The sequence below is a fragment of the Pleurodeles waltl genome, chromosome 12 (genome assembly GCF_031143425.1).
Source record: "Pleurodeles waltl isolate 20211129_DDA chromosome 12, aPleWal1.hap1.20221129, whole genome shotgun sequence".
In the NCBI taxonomy this organism is placed as follows: domain Eukaryota; kingdom Metazoa; phylum Chordata; class Amphibia; order Caudata; family Salamandridae; genus Pleurodeles; species Pleurodeles waltl.
This window is the reverse complement of record NC_090451.1, coordinates 7,388,817-7,408,604: the sequence shown is the minus strand read 5'-3', so window position 1 is coordinate 7,408,604 and position 19,788 is coordinate 7,388,817. Positions and strand designations below refer to the sequence as shown.

The 19,788-nt window shown below is 43.4% G+C and overlaps 4 non-coding genes across 4 annotated transcripts; all 4 read left to right on the top strand.

Annotated features, from left to right (window-relative positions):
- The first annotated feature begins 324 nt into the window (after positions 1-324).
- On the top strand, positions 325-398 carry TRNAI-AAU (transfer RNA isoleucine (anticodon AAU)). The gene has a single exon. It is a non-coding gene; the product is annotated as a tRNA-Ile (tRNA).
- Positions 399-7,655: 7,257 nt separating this feature from the next.
- On the top strand, positions 7,656-7,729 carry TRNAI-AAU (transfer RNA isoleucine (anticodon AAU)). Its single transcript has one exon. It is a non-coding gene; the product is annotated as a tRNA-Ile (tRNA).
- Positions 7,730-11,322: 3,593 nt separating this feature from the next.
- TRNAI-AAU (transfer RNA isoleucine (anticodon AAU)) lies at positions 11,323-11,396 on the top strand. The gene has a single exon. It is a non-coding gene; the product is annotated as a tRNA-Ile (tRNA).
- A 3,592-nt stretch (positions 11,397-14,988) lies between these two features.
- TRNAI-AAU (transfer RNA isoleucine (anticodon AAU)) lies at positions 14,989-15,062 on the top strand. Its single transcript has one exon. It is a non-coding gene; the product is annotated as a tRNA-Ile (tRNA).
- Positions 15,063-19,788: the final 4,726 nt, after the last annotated feature.

Here is a 19,788-nt window from a genome sequence, read left to right as displayed (position 1 = left end):
AGTTATAATATCTCAAAAGCAGCTGGCCTTGTAAACTTAATGAGCAAGCAAGCCGATGCATTTTGGGTTTTGTTGTAAAAGAATAAAAATACTATCCATCCTTTCCTTTTTTTCCGGCAACAAGCGATGTTACAAAGATATCACAGCACACAGTGAGATTGAGTGAAAGACGAGGCACTGAGGCTGGCGTGCAGCACTCCACAGCTCTTGTTATTGAAATCCAGACAGGGGGCGGAAGGAGAAAAGTATGAAGGAATTGCGATAGTGAGACCAACTCTTCTATCTATCTGCATTACATGGAAAAAGGATATATTTAGTACTCATGGCTGGTTAGCTCAGTTGGTTAGAGCGTGGTGCTAATAACGCCAAGGTCGCGGGTTCAATCCACGTACGGGCCAGGTTGCATTTTTTCTCTCAACTAAACTCTTTTTTTCTCATTTAATCAAGCTCTTATAAATCCATACACTCTGTTGCTCCAGTATACGTTCACTTTCCATTAGTCCTTCTTTTGCCACTGATGACCAAAGCTCAAGCCGGCAGTGCCAGTAGAACAACACAAGTGCAAGGGATTGTCTCTCCAAGATGGAGACACTGCCTCAGACTATGTCTCGTGAGAGGTGGAGGGAGACCAAGAGCTGATTATTAGATGCGTGGGGATAAGTGGAACATAACTCAGGTGAACAGATTCTGGATAGTGATGCTATAGCTAGGATCAGCAACGTTACAGGGGAAAGGATAGGAAAATAATTAGGTGACAGAAGTATAGAAGTGGCTACAAGGGGGTGTGTCCCTTAAGAGGGCCGAAAGATACACTGAAGGCGAAGGTGAAGTAAAAGAAGAAAGAAAGATCAAAGGAAGTCGACAGTGATTGAGAGAAAACTCACAAAGGCAAATTGAGCAAAAGACAAAGCCTGGGGAGTTAGACTACTTCAATGCAAATTTACGCCGCAGATGAGCATGACAACTGACCCTTGTACAGTGGTGCTGAAACAATTTTCAGTGTGGGGGTGCTGCCATCAAAGGGCTTCTGAAAATCCAGGAATCATACAAAGAACAAGTCCTGCGGAATGAGCCACGCGCATTCAGAAAGAATGGTGATGCGTTGGTTACTTATTGGTAATCTTCATTAGCCTTAGTCCATTGCGTCCTTGTGACAGTCATTACAAAGTAAGGTGATGTCACCTTCCAACAGGAAGAAAGAACAGGAGGATCCTTAAATGCTAGCCCCATGCACCCAACCTGGGTGCCAAGCCCTTGCCAAAGGACTGATGGGAAGGTGGGCAGGATGTAATGTTTGTGACAAAGACAAGATGGACTAAGGGTAATGCAGAGTTCAAAACATTGGTACTCAAATGCAAAACAGAAAAATTATTAAGCCATAATGCTTGACAAATGTATGCTCTGAGGACCAAGTAGCCACCCTAGGAATTTCCTAGATTGTTACTCACTGGAATTCAACCCAGGAGGTGGCCATTCCTCTCGTAGACCATCCCTGAACTGGAAGATATTCTAAAAAGCCTTGCAAAGCCAGAAAAATTGACAACTTAATCCACCTACTCAGAGTCATAAAAGTCACCTTCTTGTCTTTTCCAGGCTGTCCAAAAGTCACAAACAAGGAGTTGGTTTTCCTGAACTGCAGAGGCCTGGTGACATAAATGAAAAGAGCTCTTTAAACATCAAGTGTATTCAGCAAATGTTCCTCCGGAGAAGAAGGAGAGGGAATGAAAGAAGGAAGAATTATTTCCTAAGATCTATCAAAAATAGACTTAACCTTTGCAGCAAAGGTAAGGCTAGGCCTTAAAGTTACCCCATCTTCCAAAGTATCAAATGAAGAGAGGACAGCATTTTAAGGCTCCCAGCTCCCCAATTGTTCTCAGCAAGGTGATAGGAAACAGGAAAATAACTTTATAGGAAACAATCTTTATGTCTACAGTATCCAGATCCTCAAAGAGATAAAATTGCAAAGCCTATAAAAGAGTAGGAAGATTCTGAGTTGGGGAAAAGGGATTTTTCAACTGGTCTTACAATTGACAAAAGATCAGAACAGTCTAGACACCAAAGATTGTAACATCGACGAAGGTACAGAAAAGTCCCTAAAAACCTTTATTGCAAAGCAATGAGCTTTCAGAGTGGAAAGAGATTCAAGTGAAACCCATTCAGAAGAAAATGCAAAATAGCAGACAAACTACAGGTAGGTGCCAAAAGATCATGAGCAGAACATCACGTCTCAAAAGACTTCCAGTTCCTTGAGTAAGACTTCGAAGTAGAAGGGCTGCTGGAGTGCTGAATTAACTCCACTAAGGAAGAGGAAAGACCCTTTGCTAGCAGTCCAGACTTCTCAACCTCCAAAGCGATAGAGTGAGTTGGAGCAAGAAGGTCAGGGACGACGTTCTAAGAGAGACACACTTGAGCAGTACTCAAGGAGGTAGAAGAGCCAGGGGTTCAGAAGAGGAAACCATGACATCTTTGGCCAATAAGGGCCCACAAGAATAAAGTTCCCTCCCCCCTGCTGAGACTTGAAGAGAACCATCTGGATCAATAAAAAGTGGGGGAATGTATAAAGGAGACTTCTCAGCCACTTTATCACTAATACGTCCACTACCTAGGCTCCTTGTTCCGGAAGCCTGGATCAGAATCGACAAAGATGAGCATTGTCCTTGTTTGAAAAGAGATCCAGAAAGGGTTTCACAAACTCTCGGCATATCTCTCAAAACAACGACCTGGATAACGTCAACTCCAGCAAATTTGGAAACCTCCAGCTGTCTGCCATCACATTGTCGGTGCCCTTGATGTGTACTGCCGACGTGTGCAACAGGTTGATCTCTGCCCAATAACCCAATTGTTCTGCTATTGCATTGAGGGACTTTGAATGCATGCTTCACTGTTGGTTAATGTAAAAGACAGCTACCTTATTCTCTGTCTTTACTAGCACATTTTTTTGAGACAGATGATGATGGGAAAACTTCAAAGCCCTGAAGATTACCATCAACTCCATCTATTTCCATGACCTCCGACTCTCTAGGAAAGACCACTTGAATCGACAGGATCAGTCCAACACAGTAGGTCTCCAGCCAGGTTTGCTGGCATCTGTTGCGAGGATTCAGGAGCATCCAGGTATATTAGTGTCCACTTAGACCAGTGGTCTTCAAACTCTTTAATGCCGCATCCACCCAATGGGAAAAAAAAACATTGGTGCCTCCCCTCTGAATTGTCCACAATTCTTCTATTAAATTGACACTGTTTAAATATGTCTAGACCTATTTAAACATTGCAGTTAAGTTCTGTTACTGTTTTAAAAATGCAATCAAATACATGACCCCAAATATACTATTCTGGTCAGGCCTGCCCTACTAACCAATTGCAGCGTCATGCTCTGCTGAGTAAACTGATCTCACGACAGTGAGGAATGCACAGGCCGGGTGGTGCCCGGCGCACAAAAGCGCGCCTTCTTGTGTTGTACGTCTCTTCGCGCAAATGCAAACTCAGATTTCCTGCACTGTGGTCGGCAGGAGAGACATGGGAAGGCGCAGTAGGGAAGGCTTGAGCAACAAACCGTTGGCTATGTTTTGTTGTTACTTTGTTGACAGGAGCTCAAGTAATTTGAAGCAGAAGGAACGACCAGACCTAAAAAAAACTCTCTTACCTCCAACGCCAAATAACCACTATAATTATAATATCTCAAAAGAAGGTGTCCTTGTAAACTTAATGAGCAAGCAAGCCGATGCATTTTGGGTTTTGTTGTAAAAGAATAAAAATACTATCCATCCTTTCCTTTTTTTCCGGCAACAAGCGATGTTACAAAGATATCACAGCACACAGTGAGATTGAGTGAAAGACGAGGCACTGAGGCTGGCGTGCAGCACTCCACAGCTCTTGTTATTGAAATCCAGACAGGGGGCGGAAGGAGAAAAGTATGAAGGAATTGCGATAGTGAGACCAACTCTTCTATCTATCTGCATTACATGGAAAAAGGATATATTTAGTACTCATGGCCGGTTAGCTCAGTTGGTTAGCGTGTGGTGCTAATAACGCCAAGGTCGCGGGTTCAATCCCCGTATGGGCCAGGTTGCATTTTTTCTCTCAACTAAACTCTTTTTTTCTCATTTAATCAAGCTCTTATAAATCCATACACTCTGTTGCTCCAGTATACGTTCACTTTCCATTAGTCCTTCTTTTGCCACTGCTGACCAAAGCTCAAGCCGGCAGCGCCAGTAGAACAACACAAGTGCAAGGGATTGTCTCTCCAAGATGGAGACACTGCCTCAGACTATGTCTCGTGAGAGGTGGAGGGAGACCAAGAGCTGATTATTAGATGCGTGGGGATAAGAGGAACATAACTCAGGTGAACAGATTCTGGATAGTGATGCTATAGCTAGGATCAGCAACGTTACAGGGGAAAGGATAGGAAAATAATTAGGTGACAGAAGTATAGAAGTGGCTACAAGGGGGTGTGTCTCTTAAGAGGGCCGAAAGATACACTGAAGGCGAAGGTGAAGTAAAAGAAGAAAGAAAGATCAAAGGAAGTCGACAGCGATTGAGAGAAAACTCACAAAGGCAAATTGAGCAAAAGACAAGGCCTGGGGAGTTAGACTACTTCAATGCAAATTTACGCCGCAGATTAGCATGACAACTGACCCTTGTACAGTGTTGCTGAAACAATTTTCAGTGTGGGGGTGCTGCCATCAAAGGGCTTCTGAAAATCCAGGAATCATACAAAGAACAAGTCCTGCGGAATGAGCCACGCACATTCAGAAAGAATGGTGATGCGTTGGTTACTTATTGGTAATCTTCATTAGCCTTAGTCCATTGCGTCCTTGTGACAGTCATTACAAAGTAAGGTGATGTCACCTTCCAACAGGAAGAAAGAACAGGAGGATCCTTAAATGCTAGCCCCATGCACCCAACCTGGGTGCCAAGCCCTTGCCAAAGGACTGATGGGAAGGTGGGCAGGATGTAATGTTTGTGACAAAGACAAGTTGGACTAAGGGTAATGCAGAGTTCAAAACATTGGTACTCAAATGCAAAACAGAAAAATTATTAAGCCATAATGCTTGACAAATGTCTGCTCTGAGGACCAAGTAGCCACCCTAGGAATTTTCTAGATTGTTACTCACTGGAATTCAACCCAGGAGATGGCCATTCCTCTCGTAGACCATCCCTGAACTGGAAGATATTCTAAAAAGCCTTGCAAAGTCAGACAAATTGACAACTTAATCCACCTACTCAGAGTCATAAAAGTCACCTTCTTGTCTTTTCCAGGCTGTCCAAAAGTCACAAACAAGGAGTCGGTTTTCCTGAACTGCAGAGGCCTGGTGACATAAATGAAAAGAGATCTTTAAACATCAAGTGTATTCAGCAAATGTTCCTCCGGAGAGGAAGGAGAGGGAATGAAAGAAGGAAGAATTATTTCCTAAGTTCTATCAAAAATAGACTTAACCTTTGCAGCAAAGGTAAGGCTAGGCCTTAAAGTTACCCCATCTTCCAAAGTATCAACTGAAGAGAGGACAGCATTTTAAGGCTCCCAGCTCCCTAATTGTTCTCAGGAAGGTGATAGGAAATAGGAAAATAACTTTATAGGAAACAATCTTTATGTCTACAGTGTCCAGATCCTCAAAGAGATAAAATTGCAAAGCCTATAAAAGAGTAGGAAGATTCTGAGTTGGAGAAAAGGGATTTTTCAACTGGTCTTACAATTGACAAAAGATCAGAACAGTCTAGACACCAAAGATTGTAACATCGACGAAGGTACAGAAAAGTCCCTAAAAACCTTTATCGCAAAGCAATGAGCTTTCAGAGTGGAAAGAGATTCAACTGAAACCCATTCAGAAGAAAATGCAAAATAGCAGACAAACTACAGGTAGGTGCCAAAAGATCATGAGCAGAACATCACGTCTCAAAAGACTTCCAGTTCTTTGAGTAAGACTTCGAAGTAGAAGGCCTGCTGGAGTGCTGAATTAACTCCACTAAGGAAGAGGAAAGACCCTTTGCTAGCAGTCCAGACTTCTCAACCTCCAAAGCGATAGAGTGAGTTGGAGCAAGAAGGTCAGGGACTACGTTCTGAGAGAGACACACTTGAGCAGTACTCAAGGAGGTAGAAGAGCCAGGGGTTCAGAAGAGGAAACCATGACATCTCTGGCCAATAAGGGCCCACAAGAATAAGGTTCCCTCCCCCTGCTGAGACTTGAAGAGAACCATCTGGATCAATAAAAAGTGGGGGAATGTATAAAGGAGACTTCTCAGCCACTTTATCACCAATACGTCCACTACCTAGGCTCCTTGTTCCGGAAGCCTGGATCAGAATCGACAAAGATGAGCATTGTCCTTGTTTGAAAAGAGATCCAGAAAGGGTTTCACAAACTCTCGGCATATCTCTCAAAACAACGACCTGGATAACGTCAGCTCCAGCAAATTTGGAAACATCCAGCTGTCTGCCATCACATTGTCGGTGCCCTTGATGTGTACTGCCGACGTGTGCAACAGGTTGATATCTGCCCAATAACCCAATTGTTCTGCTATTGCATTGAGGGATTTTGAATGCATGCTTCACTGTTGGTTAATGTAAAAGACAGCTACCTTATTCTCTGTCTTTACTAGCACATGTTTTTGAGACAGATGATGATGGGAAAACTTCAAAGCCCTGAAGATTACCATCAACTCCATCTATTTCCATGACCTCCGACTCTCTAGGAAAGACCACTTGAATCGACAGGATCAGTCCAACACAGTAGCTCTCCAGCCAGGTTTGCTGCCATCTGTTGCGAGGATTCAGGAGCATCCAGGTATATTAGTGTCCACTTAGACCAGTGGTCTTCAAACTCTTTAATGCCGCATCCACCCAATGGGAAAAAAAAAACATTGGTGCCTCCCCTCTGAATTGTCCACAATTCTTCTATTAAATTGACACTGTTTAAATATGTCTAGACCTATTTAAACATTGCAGTTAAGTTCTGTTACTGTTTTAAAAATGCAATCAAATACATGACCCCAAATATACTATTCTGGTCAGGCAACCCTACTAACCAATTGCAGCGTCATGCTCTGCTGAGTAAACTGATCTCACGACAGTGAGGAATGCACAGGCCGGGTGGTGCCCGGCGCACAAAAGCGCGCCTTCTTGTGTTGTACGTCTCTTCGCGCAAATGCAAACTCAGATTTCCTGCACTGTGGTCGGCAGGAGAGACATGGGAAGGCGCAGTAGGGAAGGCTTGAGCAACGAACCGTTGGCTATGTTTTGTTGTTACTTTGTTGACATGAGCTCAAGTAATTTGAAGCAGAAGGAACGGCCAGACCTAAAAAAAACTCTCTTACCTCCAACGCCGAATAACCACTATAATTATAATATCTCAAAAGCAGCTGGCCTTGTAAACTTAATGAGCAAGCAAGCCGATGCATTTTGGGTTTTGTTGTAAAAGAATAAAAATACTATCCATCCTTTCCTTTTTTTCCGGCAACAATCGATGTTACAAAGATATCAAAGCACACAGTGAGATTGAGTGAAAGAAGAGGCACTGAGGCTGGCGTGCAGCACTCCACAGCTCTTGTTATTGAAATCCAGACAGGGGGCGGAAGGAGAAAAGTATGAAGGAATTGCAATAGGGAGACCAACTCTTCTATCTATCTGCATTACATGGAAAAAGGATATCTTTAGTACTCATGGCCGGTTAGCTCAGTTGGTTAGAGCGTGGTGCTAATAACGCCAAGGTCGCGGGTTCAATCCCCGTACGGGCCAGGTTGCATTTTTTCTCTCAACTAAACTCTTTTTTTCTCATTTAATCAAGCTCTTATAAATCCATACACTCTGTTGCTCCAGTATACGTTCACTTTCCATTAGTCCTTCTTTTGCCACTGATGACCAAAGCTCAAGCCGGCAGTGCCAGTAGAACAACACAAGTGCAAGGGATTGTCTCTCCAAGATGGAGACACTGCCTCAGACTATGTCTCGTGAGAGGTGGAGGGAGACCAAGAGCTGATTATTAGATGCGTGGGGATAAGTGGAACATAACTCAGGTGAACAGATTCTGGATAGTGATGCTATAGCTAGGATCAGCAACGTTACAGGGGAAAGGATAGGAAAATAATTAGGTGACAGAAGTATAGAAGTGGCTACAAGGGGGTGTGTCTCTTAAGAGGGCCGAAAGATACACTGAAGGCGAAGGTGATGTAAAAGAAGAAAGAAAGATCAAAGGAAGTCGACAGTGATTGAGAGAAAACTCACAAAGGCAAATTGAGCAAAAGACAAAGCCTGGGGAGTTAGACTACTTCAATGCAAATTTACGCCGCAGATGAGCATGACAACTGACCCTTGTACAGTGGTGCTGAAACAATTTTCAGTGTGGGGGTGCTGCCATCAAAGGGCTTCTGAAAATCCAGGAGTCATACAAAGAACAAGTCCTGCGGAATGAGCCACGCACATTCAGAAAGAATGGTGATGCGTTGGTTACTTATTGGTAATCTTCATTAGCCTTAGTCCATTGCGTCCTTGTGACAGTCATTACAAAGTAAGGTGATGTCACCTTCCAACAGGAAGAAAGAACAGGAGGATCCTTAAATGCTAGCCCCATGCACCCAACCTGGGTGCCAAGCCCTTGCCAAAGGACTGATGGGAAGGTGGGCAGGATGTAATGTTTGTGACAAAGACAAGATGGACTAAGGGTAATGCAGAGTTCAAAACATTGGTACTCAAATGCAAAACAGAAAAATTATTAAGCCATAATGCTTGACAAATGTATGCTCTGAGGACCAAGTATCCACCCTAGGAATTTCCTAGATTGTTACTCACTGGAATTCAACCCAGGAGGTGGCCATTCCTCTCGTAGACAATCCCTGAACTGGAAGATATTCTAAAAAGCCTTGCAAAGCCAGAAAAATTGACAACTTAATCCACCTACTCAGAGTCATAAAAGTCACCTTCTTGTCTTTTCCAGGCTGTCCAAAAGTCACAAACAAGGAGTCGGTTTTCCTGAACTGCAGAGGCCTGGTGACATAAATGAAAAGAGCTCTTTAAACATCAAGTGTATTCAGCAAATGTTCCTCCGGAGAAGAAGGAGAGGGAATGAAAGAAGGAAGAATTATTTCCTAAGATCTATCAAAAATACACTTAACCTTTGCAGCAAAGGTAAGGCTAGGCCTTAAAGTTACCCCATCTTCCAAAGTATCAAATGAAGAGAGGACAGCATTTTAAGGCTCCCAGCTCCCCAATTGTTCTCAGCAAGGTGATAGGAAATAGGAAAATAACTTTATAGGAAACAATCTTTATGTCTACAGTATCCAGATCCTCAAAGAGATAAAATTGCAAAGCCTATAAAAGAGTAGGAAGATTCTGAGTTGGAGAAAAGGGATTTTTCAACTGGTCTTACAATTGACAAAAGATCAGAACAGTCTAGACATCAAAGATTGTAACATCGACGAAGGTACAGAAAAGTCCCTAAAAACCTTTATCGCAAAGCAATGAGCTTTCAGAGTGGAAAGAGATTCAAGTGAAACCCATTCAGAAGAAAATGCAAAATAGCAGACAAACTACAGGTAGGTGCCAAAAGATCATGAGCAGAACATCACGTCTCAAAAGACTTCCAGTTCCTTGAGTAAGACTTCGAAGTAGAAGGCCTGCTGGAGTGCTGAATTAACTCCACTAAGGAAGAGGAAAGACCCTTTGCTAGCAGTCCAGACTTCTCAACCTCCAAAGCGATAGAGTGAGTTGGAGCAAGAAGGTCAGGGACGACGCTCTGAGAGAGACACACTTGAGCAGTACTCAAGGAGGTAGAAGAGCCAGGGGTTCAGAAGAGGAAACCATGACATCTTTGGCCAATAAGGGCCCACAAGAATAAAGTTCCCTCCCCCCTGCTGAGACTTGAAGAGAACCATCTGGATCAATAAAAAGTGGGGGAATGTATAAAGGAGACTTCTCAGCCACTTTATCACCAATACGTCCACTACCTAGGCTCCTTGTTCCGGAAGCCTGGATCAGAATCGACAAAGATGAGCATTGTCCTTGTTTGAAAAGAGATCCAGAAAGGGTTTCACAAACTCTCGGCATATCTCTCAAAACAACGACCTAGATAACGTCAACTCCAGCAAAATTGGAAAACCTCCAGCTGTCTGCCATCACATTGTCGGTGCCCTTGATGTCTACTGCCGACGTGTGCAACAGGTTGATCTCTGCCCAATAACCCAATTTTTCTGCTATTGCATTGAGGGATTTTGAATGCATGCTTCACTGTTGGTTAATGTAAAAGACAGCTACCTTATTCTCTGTCTTTACTAGCACATTTTTTTGAGACAGATGATGATGGGAAAACTTCTAAGCCCTGAAGATTACCATCAACTCCATCTATTTCCATGACCTCCGACTCTCTAGGAAAGACCACTTGAATCGACAGGATCAGTCCAACACAGTAGCTCTCCAGCCAGGTTTGCTGCCATCTGTTGCGAGGATTCAGGAGCATCCAGGTATATTAGTGTCCACTTAGACCAGTGGTCTTCAAACTCTTTAATGCCGCATCCACCCAATGGGGAAAAAAAACATTGGTGCCTCCCCTCTGAATTGTCCACAATTCTTCTATTAAATTGACACTGTTTAAATATGTCTAGACCTAATTAAACATTGCAGTTAAGTTCTGTTACTGTTTTAAAAATGCAATCAAATACAAGACCCCAAATATACTATTCTGGTCAGGCCTGCCCTACTAACCAATTGCAGCCTCATGCTCTGCTGAGTAAACTGATCTCACGACAGTGAGGAATGCATAGGCCGGGTGGTCCCCGGCGCACAAAAGCGCGCCTTCTTGTGTTGTACGTCTCTTCGCGCAAATGCAAACTCAGATTTCCTGCACTGTGGTCGGCAGGAGAGACATGGGAAGGCGCAGTAGGGAAGGCTTGAGCAACGAACCGTTGGCTATGTTTTGTTGTTACTTTGTTGACATGAGCTCAAGTAATTTGAAGCAGAAGGAACGGCCAGACCTAAAAAAAACTCTCTTACCTCCAACGCCGAATAACCACTATAATTATAATATCTCAAAAGCAGCTGGCCTTGTAAACTTAATGAGCAAGCAAGCCGATGCATTTTGGGTTTTGTTGTAAAAGAATAAAAATACTATCCATCCTTTCCTTTTTTTCCGGCAACAAGCGATGTTACAAAGATATCACAGCACACAGTGAGATTGAGTGAAAGAAGAGGCACTGAGGCTGGCGTGCAGCACTCCACAGCTCTTGGTATTGAAATCCAGACAGGGGGCGGAAGGAGAAAAGTATGAAGGAATTGCAATAGGGAGACCAACTCTTCTATCTATCTGCATTACATGGAAAAAGGATATCTTTAGTACTCATGGCCGGTTAGCTCAGTTGGTTAGAGCGTGGTGCTAATAACGCCAAGGTCGCGGGTTCAATCCCTGTACGGGCCAGGTTGCATTTTTTCCCTCAACTAAACTCTTTTTTTCTCATTTAATCAAGCTCTTATAAATCCATACACTCTGTTGCTCCAGTATACGTTCACTTTCCATTAGTCCTTCTTTTGCCACTGCTGACCAAAGCTCAAGCCGGCAGTGCCAGTAGAACAACACAAGTGCAAGGGATTGTCTCTCCAAGATGGAGACACTGCCTCAGACTATGTCTCGTGAGAGGTGGAGGGAGACCAAGAGCTGATTATTAGATGCGTGGGGATAAGTGGAACATAACTCAGGTGAACAGATTCTGGATAGTGATGCTATAGCTAGGATCAGCAACGTTACAGGGGAAAGGATAGGAAAATAATTAGGTGACAGAAGTATAGAAGTGGCTACAAGGGGGTGTGTCTCTTAAGAGGGCCGAAAGATACACTGAAGGCGAAGGTGATGTAAAAGAAGAAAGAAAGATCAAAGGAAGTCGACAGTGATTGAGAGAAAACTCACAAAGGCAAATTGAGCAAAAGACAAAGCCTGGGGAGTTAGACTACTTCAATGCAAATTTACGCCGCAGATGAGCATGACAACTGACCCTTGTACAGTGGTGCTGAAACAATTTTCAGTGTGGGGGTGCTGCCATCAAAGGGCTTCTGAAAATCCAGGAATCATACAAAGAACAAGTCCTGCGGAATGAGCCACGCACATTCAGAAAGAATGGTGATGCGTTGGTTACTTATTGGTAATCTTCATTAGCCTTAGTCCATTGCGTCCTTGTGACAGTCATTACAAAGTAAGGTGATGTCACCTTCCAACAGGAAGAAAGAAAAGGAGGATCCTTAAATGCTAGCCCCATGCACCCAACCTGGGTGCCAAGCCCTTGCCAAAGGACTGATGGGAAGGTGGGCAGGATGTAATGTTTGTGACAAAGACAAGATGGACTAAGGGTAATGCAGAGTTCAAAACATTGGTACTCAAATGCAAAACAGAAAAATTATTAAGCCATAATGCTTGACAAATGTATGCTCTGAGGACCAAGTAGCCACCCTAGGAATTTCCTAGATTGTTACTCACTGGAATTCAACCCAGGAGGTGGCCATTCCTCCCGTAGACCATCCCTGAACTGGAAGATATTCTAAAAAGCCTTGCAAAGCCAGAAAAATTGACAACTTAATCCACCTACTCAGAGTCATAAAAGTCACCTTCTTGTCTTTTCCAGGCTGTCCAAAAGTCACAAACAAGGAGTCGGTTTTCCTGAACTGCAGAGGCCTGGTGACATAAATGAAAAGAGCTCTTTAAACATCAAGTGTATTCAGCAAATGTTCCTCCGGAGAAGAAGGAGAGGGAATGAAAGAAGGAAGAATTATTTCCTAAGATCTATCAAAAATAGACTTAACCTTTGCAGCAAAGGTAAGGCTAGGCCTTAAAGTTACCCCATCTTCCAAAGTATCAAATGAAGAGAGGACAGCATTTTAAGGCTCCCAGCTCCCCAATTGTTCTCAGCAAGGTGATAGGAAATAGGAAAATAACTTTATAGGAAACAATCTTTATGTCTACAGTATCCAGATCCTCAAAGAGATAAAATTGCAAAGCCTATAAAAGAGTAGGAAGATTCTGAGTTGGAGAAAAGGGATTTTTCAACTGGTCTTACAATTAACAAAAGATCAGAACAGTCTAGACACCAAAGATTGTAACATCGACGAAGGTACAGAAAAGTCCCTAAAAACCTTTATCGCAAAGCAATGAGCTTTCAGAGTGGAAAGAGATTCAAGTGAAACCCATTCAGAAGAAAATGCAAAATAGCAGACAAACTACAGGTAGGTGCCAAAAGATCATGAGCAGAACATCACGTCTCAAAAGACTTCCAGTTCCTTGAGTAAGACTTCGAAGTAGAAGGCCTGCTGGAGTGCTGAATTAACTCCACTAAGGAAGAGGAAAGACCCTTTGCTAGCAGTCCAGACTTCTCAACCTCCAAAGCGATAGAGTGAGTTGGAGCAAGAAGGTCAGGGACGACGCTCTGAGAGAGACACACTTGAGCAGTACTCAAGGAGGTAGAAGAGCCAGGGGTTCAGAAGAGGAAACCATGACATCTTTGGCCAATAAGGGCCCACAAGAATAAAGTTCCCTCCCCCCTGCTGAGACTTGAAGAGAACCATCTGGATCAATAAAAAGTGGGGGAATGTATAAAGGAGACTTCTCAGCCACTTTATCACCAATACGTCCACTACCTAGGCTCCTTGTTCCGGAAGCCTGGATCAGAATCGACAAAGATGAGCATTGTCCTTGTTTGAAAAGAGATCCAGAAAGGGTTTCACAAACTGTCGGCATATCTCTCAAAACAACGACCTAGATAACGTCAACTCCAGCAAAATTGGAAAACCTCCAGCTGTCTGCCATCACATTGTCGGTGCCCTTGATGTGTACTGCCGACGTGTGCAACAGGTTGATCTCTGCCCAATAACCCAATTGTTCTGCTTTGCATTGAGGGATTTTGAATGCATGCTTCACTGTTGGTTAATGTAAAAGACAGCTACCTTATCCTCTGTCTTTACTAGCACATTTTTTTGAGACAGATGATGATGGGAAAACTTCAAAGCCCTGAAGATTACCATCAACTCCATCTATTTCCATGACCTCCGACTCTCTAGGAAAGACCACTTGAATCGACAGGATCAGTCCAACACAGTAGCTCTCCAGCCAGGTTTGCTGCCATCTGTTGCGAGGATTCAGGAGCATCCAGGTATATTAGTGTCCACTTAGACCAGTGGTCTTCAAACTCTTTAATGCCGCATCCACCCAATGGGAAAAAAAAACATTGGTGCCTCCCCTCTGAATTGTCCACAATTCTTCTATTAAATTGACACTGATTAAATATGTCTAGACCTATTTAAATATTGCAGTTAAGTTCTGTTACTGTTTTAAAAATGCAATCAAATACAAGACCCCAAATATACTATTCTGGTCAGGCCTGCCCTACTAACCAATTGCAGCCTCATGCTCTGCTGAGTAAACTGATCTCACGACATTGAGGAATGCATAGGCCGGGTGGTCCCCGGCGCACAAAAGCGCGCCTTCTTGTGTTGTACGTCTCTTCGCGCAAATGCAAACTCAGATTTCCTGCACTGTGGTCGGCAGGAGAGACATGGGAAGGCGCAGTAGGGAAGGCTTGAGCAACGAACCGTTGGCTATGTTTTGTTGTTACTTTGTTGACATGAGCTCAAGTAATTTGAAGCAGAAGGAACGGCCAGACCTAAAAAAATCTCTCTTACCTCCAACGCCGAATAACCACTATAATTATAATATCTCAAAAGCAGCTGGCCTTGTAAACTTAATGAGCAAGCAAGCCGATGCATTTTGGGTTTTGTTGTAAAAGAATAAAAATACTATCCATCCTTTCCTTTTTTTCCGGCAACAAGCCATGTTACAAAGATATCACAGCACACAGTGAGATTGAGTGAAAGAAGAGGCACTGAGGCTGGCGTGCAGCACTCCACAGCTCTTGTTATTGAAATCCAGACAGGGGGCGGAAGGAGAAAAGTATGAAGGAATTGCGATAGTGAGACCAACTCTTCTATCTATCTGCATTACATGGAAAAAGGATATATTTAGTACTCATGGCCGGTTAGCTCAGTTGGTTAGAGCGTGGTGCTAATAACGCCGCGGTCGCGGGTTCAATCCCCGTACGGGCCAGGTTGCATTTTTTCTCTCAACTAAACTCTTTTTTCTCATTTAATCAAGCTCTTATAAATCCATACACTCTGTTGCTCCAGTATACGTTCACTTTCCATTAGTCCTTCTTTTGCCACTGCTGACCAAAGCTCAAGCCGGCAGTGCCAGTAGAACAACACAAGTGCAAGGGATTGTCTCTCCAAGATGGAGACACTGCCTCAGACTATGTCTCGTGAGAGGTGGAGGGAGACCAAGAGCTGATTATTAGATGCGTGGGGATAAGAGGAACATAACTCAGGTGAACAGATTCTGGATAGTGATGCTATAGCTAGGATCAGCAACGTTACAGGGGAAAGGATAGGAAAATAATTAGGTGACAGAAGTATAGAAGTGGCTACAAGGGGGTGTGTCTCTTAAGAGGGCCGAAAGATACACTGAAGGCGAAGGTGAAGTAAAAGAAGAAAGAAAGATCAAAGGAAGTCAACAGCGATTGAGAGAAAACTCACAAAGGCAAATTGAGCAAAAGACAAGGCCTGTGGAGTTAGACTACTTCAATGCAAATTTACGCCGCAGATTAGCATGACAACTGACCCTTGTACAGTGGTGCTGAAACAATTTTCAGTGTGGGGGTGCTGCCATCAAAGGGCTTCTGAAAATCCAGGAATCATACAAAGAACAAGTCCTGCGGAATGAGCCACACACATTCAGAAAGAATGGTGATGCGTTGGTTACTTATTGGTAATCTTCATTAGCCTTAGTCCATTGCGTCCTTGTGACAGTCATTACAAAGTAAGGTGATGTCACCTTCCAACAGGAAGAAAGAACAGGAGGATCCTTAAATGCTAGCCCCATGCACCCAACCTGGGTGCCAAGCCCTTGCCAAAGGACTGATGGGAAGGTGGGCAGGATGTAATGTTTGTGACAAAGACAAGATGGACTAAGGGTAATGCAGAGTTCAAAACATTGGTACTCAAATGCAAAACAGAAAAATTATTAAGCCATAATGCTTGACAAATGTATGCTCTGAGGACCAAGTAGCCACCGTAGGAATTTTCTAGATTGTTACTCACTGGAATTCAACCCAGGAGATGGCCATTCCTCTCGAAGACCATCCCTGAACTGGAAGATATTCTAAAAAGCCTTGCAAAGTCAGACAAATTGACAACTTAATCCACCTACTCAGAGTCATAAAAGTCACCTTCTTGTCTTTTCCAGGCTGTCCAAAAGTCACAAACAAGGAGTCGGTTTTCCTGAACTGCAGAGGCCTGGTGACATAAATGAAAAGAGATCTTTAAACATCAAGTGTATTCAGCAAATGTTCCTCCGGAGAGGAAGGAGAGGGAATGAAAGAAGGAAGAATTATTTCCTAAGTTCTATCAAAAATAGACTTAACCTTTGCAGCAAAGGTAAGGCTAGGCCTTAAAGTTACCCCATCTTCCAAAGTATCAACTGAAGAGAGGACAGCATTTTAAGGCTCCCAGCTCCCTAATTGTTCTCAGGAAGGTGATAGGAAATAGGAAAATAACTTTATAGGAAACAATCTTTATGTCTACAGTGTCCAGATCCTCAAAGAGATAAAATTGCAAAGCCTATAAAAGAGTAGGAAGATTCTGAGTTGGAGAAAAGGGATTTTTCAACTGGTCTTACAATTGACAAAAGATCAGAACAGTCTAGACACCAAAGATTGTAACATCGACGAAGGTACAGAAAAGTCCCTAAAAACCTTTATCGCAAAGCAATGAGCTTTCAGAGTGGAAAGAGATTCAACTGAAACCCATTCAGAAGAAAATGCAAAATAGCAGTCAAACTACAGGTAGGTGCCAAAAGATCATGAGCAGAACATCACGTCTCAAAAGACTTCCAGTTCTTTGAGTAAGACTTCGAAGTAGAAGGCCTGCTGGAGTGCTGAATTAACTCCACTAAGGAAGAGGAAAGACCCTTTGCTAGCAGTCCAGACTTCTCAACCTCCAAAGCGATAGAGTGAGTTGGAGCAAGAAGGTCAGGGACGACGTTCTGAGAGAGACACACTTGAGCAGTACTCAAGGAGGTAGAAGAGCCAGGGGTTCAGAAGAGGAAACCATGACATCTCTGGCCAATAAGGGCCAACAAGAATAAAGTTCCCTCCCCCTGCTGAGACTTGAAGAGAACCATCTGGATCAATAAAAAGTGGGGGAATGTATAAAGGAGACTTCTCAGCCACTTTATCACCAATACGTCCACTACCTAGGCTCCTTGTTCCGGAAGCCTGGATCAGAATCGACAAAGATGAGCATTGTCCTTGTTTGAAAAGAGATCCAGAAAGGGTTTCACAAACTCTCGGCATATCTCTCAAAACAACGACCTGGATAACGTCAACTCCAGCAAATTTGGAAACATCCAGCTGTCTGCCATCACATTGTCGGTGCCCTTGATGTGTACTGCCGACGTGTGCAACAGGTTGATCTCTGCCCAATAACCCAATTGTTCTGCTATTGCATTGAGGGATTTTGAATGCATGCTTCACTGATGGTTAATGTGAAAGACAGCTACCTTATTCTCTGTCTTTACTAGCACATTTTTTTGAGACAGATGATGATGGGAAAACTTCAAAGCCCTGAAGATTACCATCAACTCCATCTATTTCCATTACCTCCGACTCTCTAGGAAAGACCACTTGAATCGACAGGATCAGTCCAACACAGTAGCTCTCCAGCCAGGTTTGCTGCCATCTGTTGCGAGGATTCAGGAGCATCCAGGTATATTAGTGTCCACTTAGACCAGTGGTCTTCAAACTCTTTAATGCCGCATCCACCCAATGGGGAAAAAAAACATTGGTGCCTCCCCTCTGAATTGTCCACAATTCTTCTATTAAATTGACACTGTTTAAATATGTCTAGACCTATTTAAACATTGCAGTTAAGTTCTGTTACTGTTTTAAAAATGCAATCAAATACAAGACCCCAAATATACTATTCTGGTCAGGCCTGCCCTACTAACCAATTGCAGCCTCATGCTCTGCTGAGTAAACTGATCTCACGACATTGAGGAATGCATAGGCCGTGTGGTCCCCGGCGCACAAAAGCGTGCCTTCTTGTGTTGTAAGTCTCTTCGCGCAAATGCAAACTCAGATTTCCTGCACTGTGGTCGGCAGGAGAGACATGGGAAGGCGCAGTAGGGAAGGCTTGAGCAACGAACCATTGGCTATGTTTTGTTGTTACTTTGTTGACATGAGCTCAAGTAATTTGAAGCAGAAGGAACGGCCAGACCTAAAAAAAACTCTCTTACCGCCAACGCCGAATAACCACTATAATTATAATATCTCAAAAGCAGCTGGCCTTGTAAACTGAATGAGCAAGCAAGCCGATGCATTTTGGGTTTTGTTGTAAAAGAATAAAAATACTATCCATCCTTTCCTTTTTTTCCGGCAACAAGCGATGTTACAAAGATATCACAGCACACAGTGAGATTGAGTGAAAGAAGAGGCACTGAGGCTGGCGTGCAGCACTCCACAGCTCTTGTTATTGAAATCCAGACAGGGGGCGGAAGGAGAAAAGTATGAAGGAATTGCGATAGTGATACCAACTCTTCTATCTATCTGCATTACATGGAAAAAGGATATATTTAGTACTCATGGCGGGTTAGCTCAGTTGGTTGGAGCGTGGTGCTAATAACGCCGCGGTCGCGGGTTCAATCCCCGTACGGGCCAGGTTGCATTTTTTCTCTCAACTAAACTCTTTTTTCTCATTTAATCAAGCTCTTATAAATCCATACACTCTGTTGCTCCAGTATACGTTCACTTTCCATTAGTCCTTCTTTTGCCACTGCTGACCAAAGCTCAAGCCGGCAGTGCCAGTAGAACAACACAAGTGCAAGGGATTGTCTCTCCAAGATGGAGACACTTGCTCAGACTATGTCTCGTGAGAGGTGGAGGGAGACCAAGAGCTGATTATTAGATGCATGGGGATAAGAGGAACATAACTCAGGTGAACAGATTCTGGATAGTGATGCTATAGCTAGGATCAGCAACGTTACAGGGGAAAGGATAGGAAAATAATTAGGTGACAGAAGTATAGAAGTGGCTACAAGGGGGTGTGTCTCTTAAGAGGGCCGAAAGATACACTGAAGGCGAAGGTGAAGTAAAAGAAGAAAGAAAGATCAAAGGAAGTCGACAGCGATTGAGAGAAAACTCACAAAGGCAAATTGAGCAAAAGACAAGGCCTGTGGAGTTAGACTACTTCAATGCAAATTTACGCCGCAGATTAGCATGACAACTGACCCTTGTACAGTGGTGCTGAAACAATTTTCAGTGTGGGGGTGCTGCCATCAAAGGGCTTCTGAAAATCCAGGAATCATACAAAGAACAAGTCCTGCGGAATGAGCCACGCACATTCAGAAAGAATGGTGATGCGTTGGTTACTTATTGGTAATCTTCATTAGCCTTAGTCCATTGCGTCCTTGTGACAGTCATAACAAAGTAAGGTGATGTCACCTTCCAACAGGAAGAAAGAACAGGAGGATCCTTAAATGCTAGCCCCATGCACCCAACCTGGGTGCCAAGCCCTTGCCAAAGGACTGATGGGAAGGTGGGCAGGATGTAATGTTTGTGACAAAGACAAGATGGACTAAGGGTAATGCAGAGTTCAAAACATTGGTACTCAAATGCAAAACAGAAAAATTATTAAGCCATAATGCTTGACAAATGTATGCTCTGAGGACCAAGTAGCCACCCCAGGAATTTTCTAGATTGTTACTCACTGGAATTCAACCC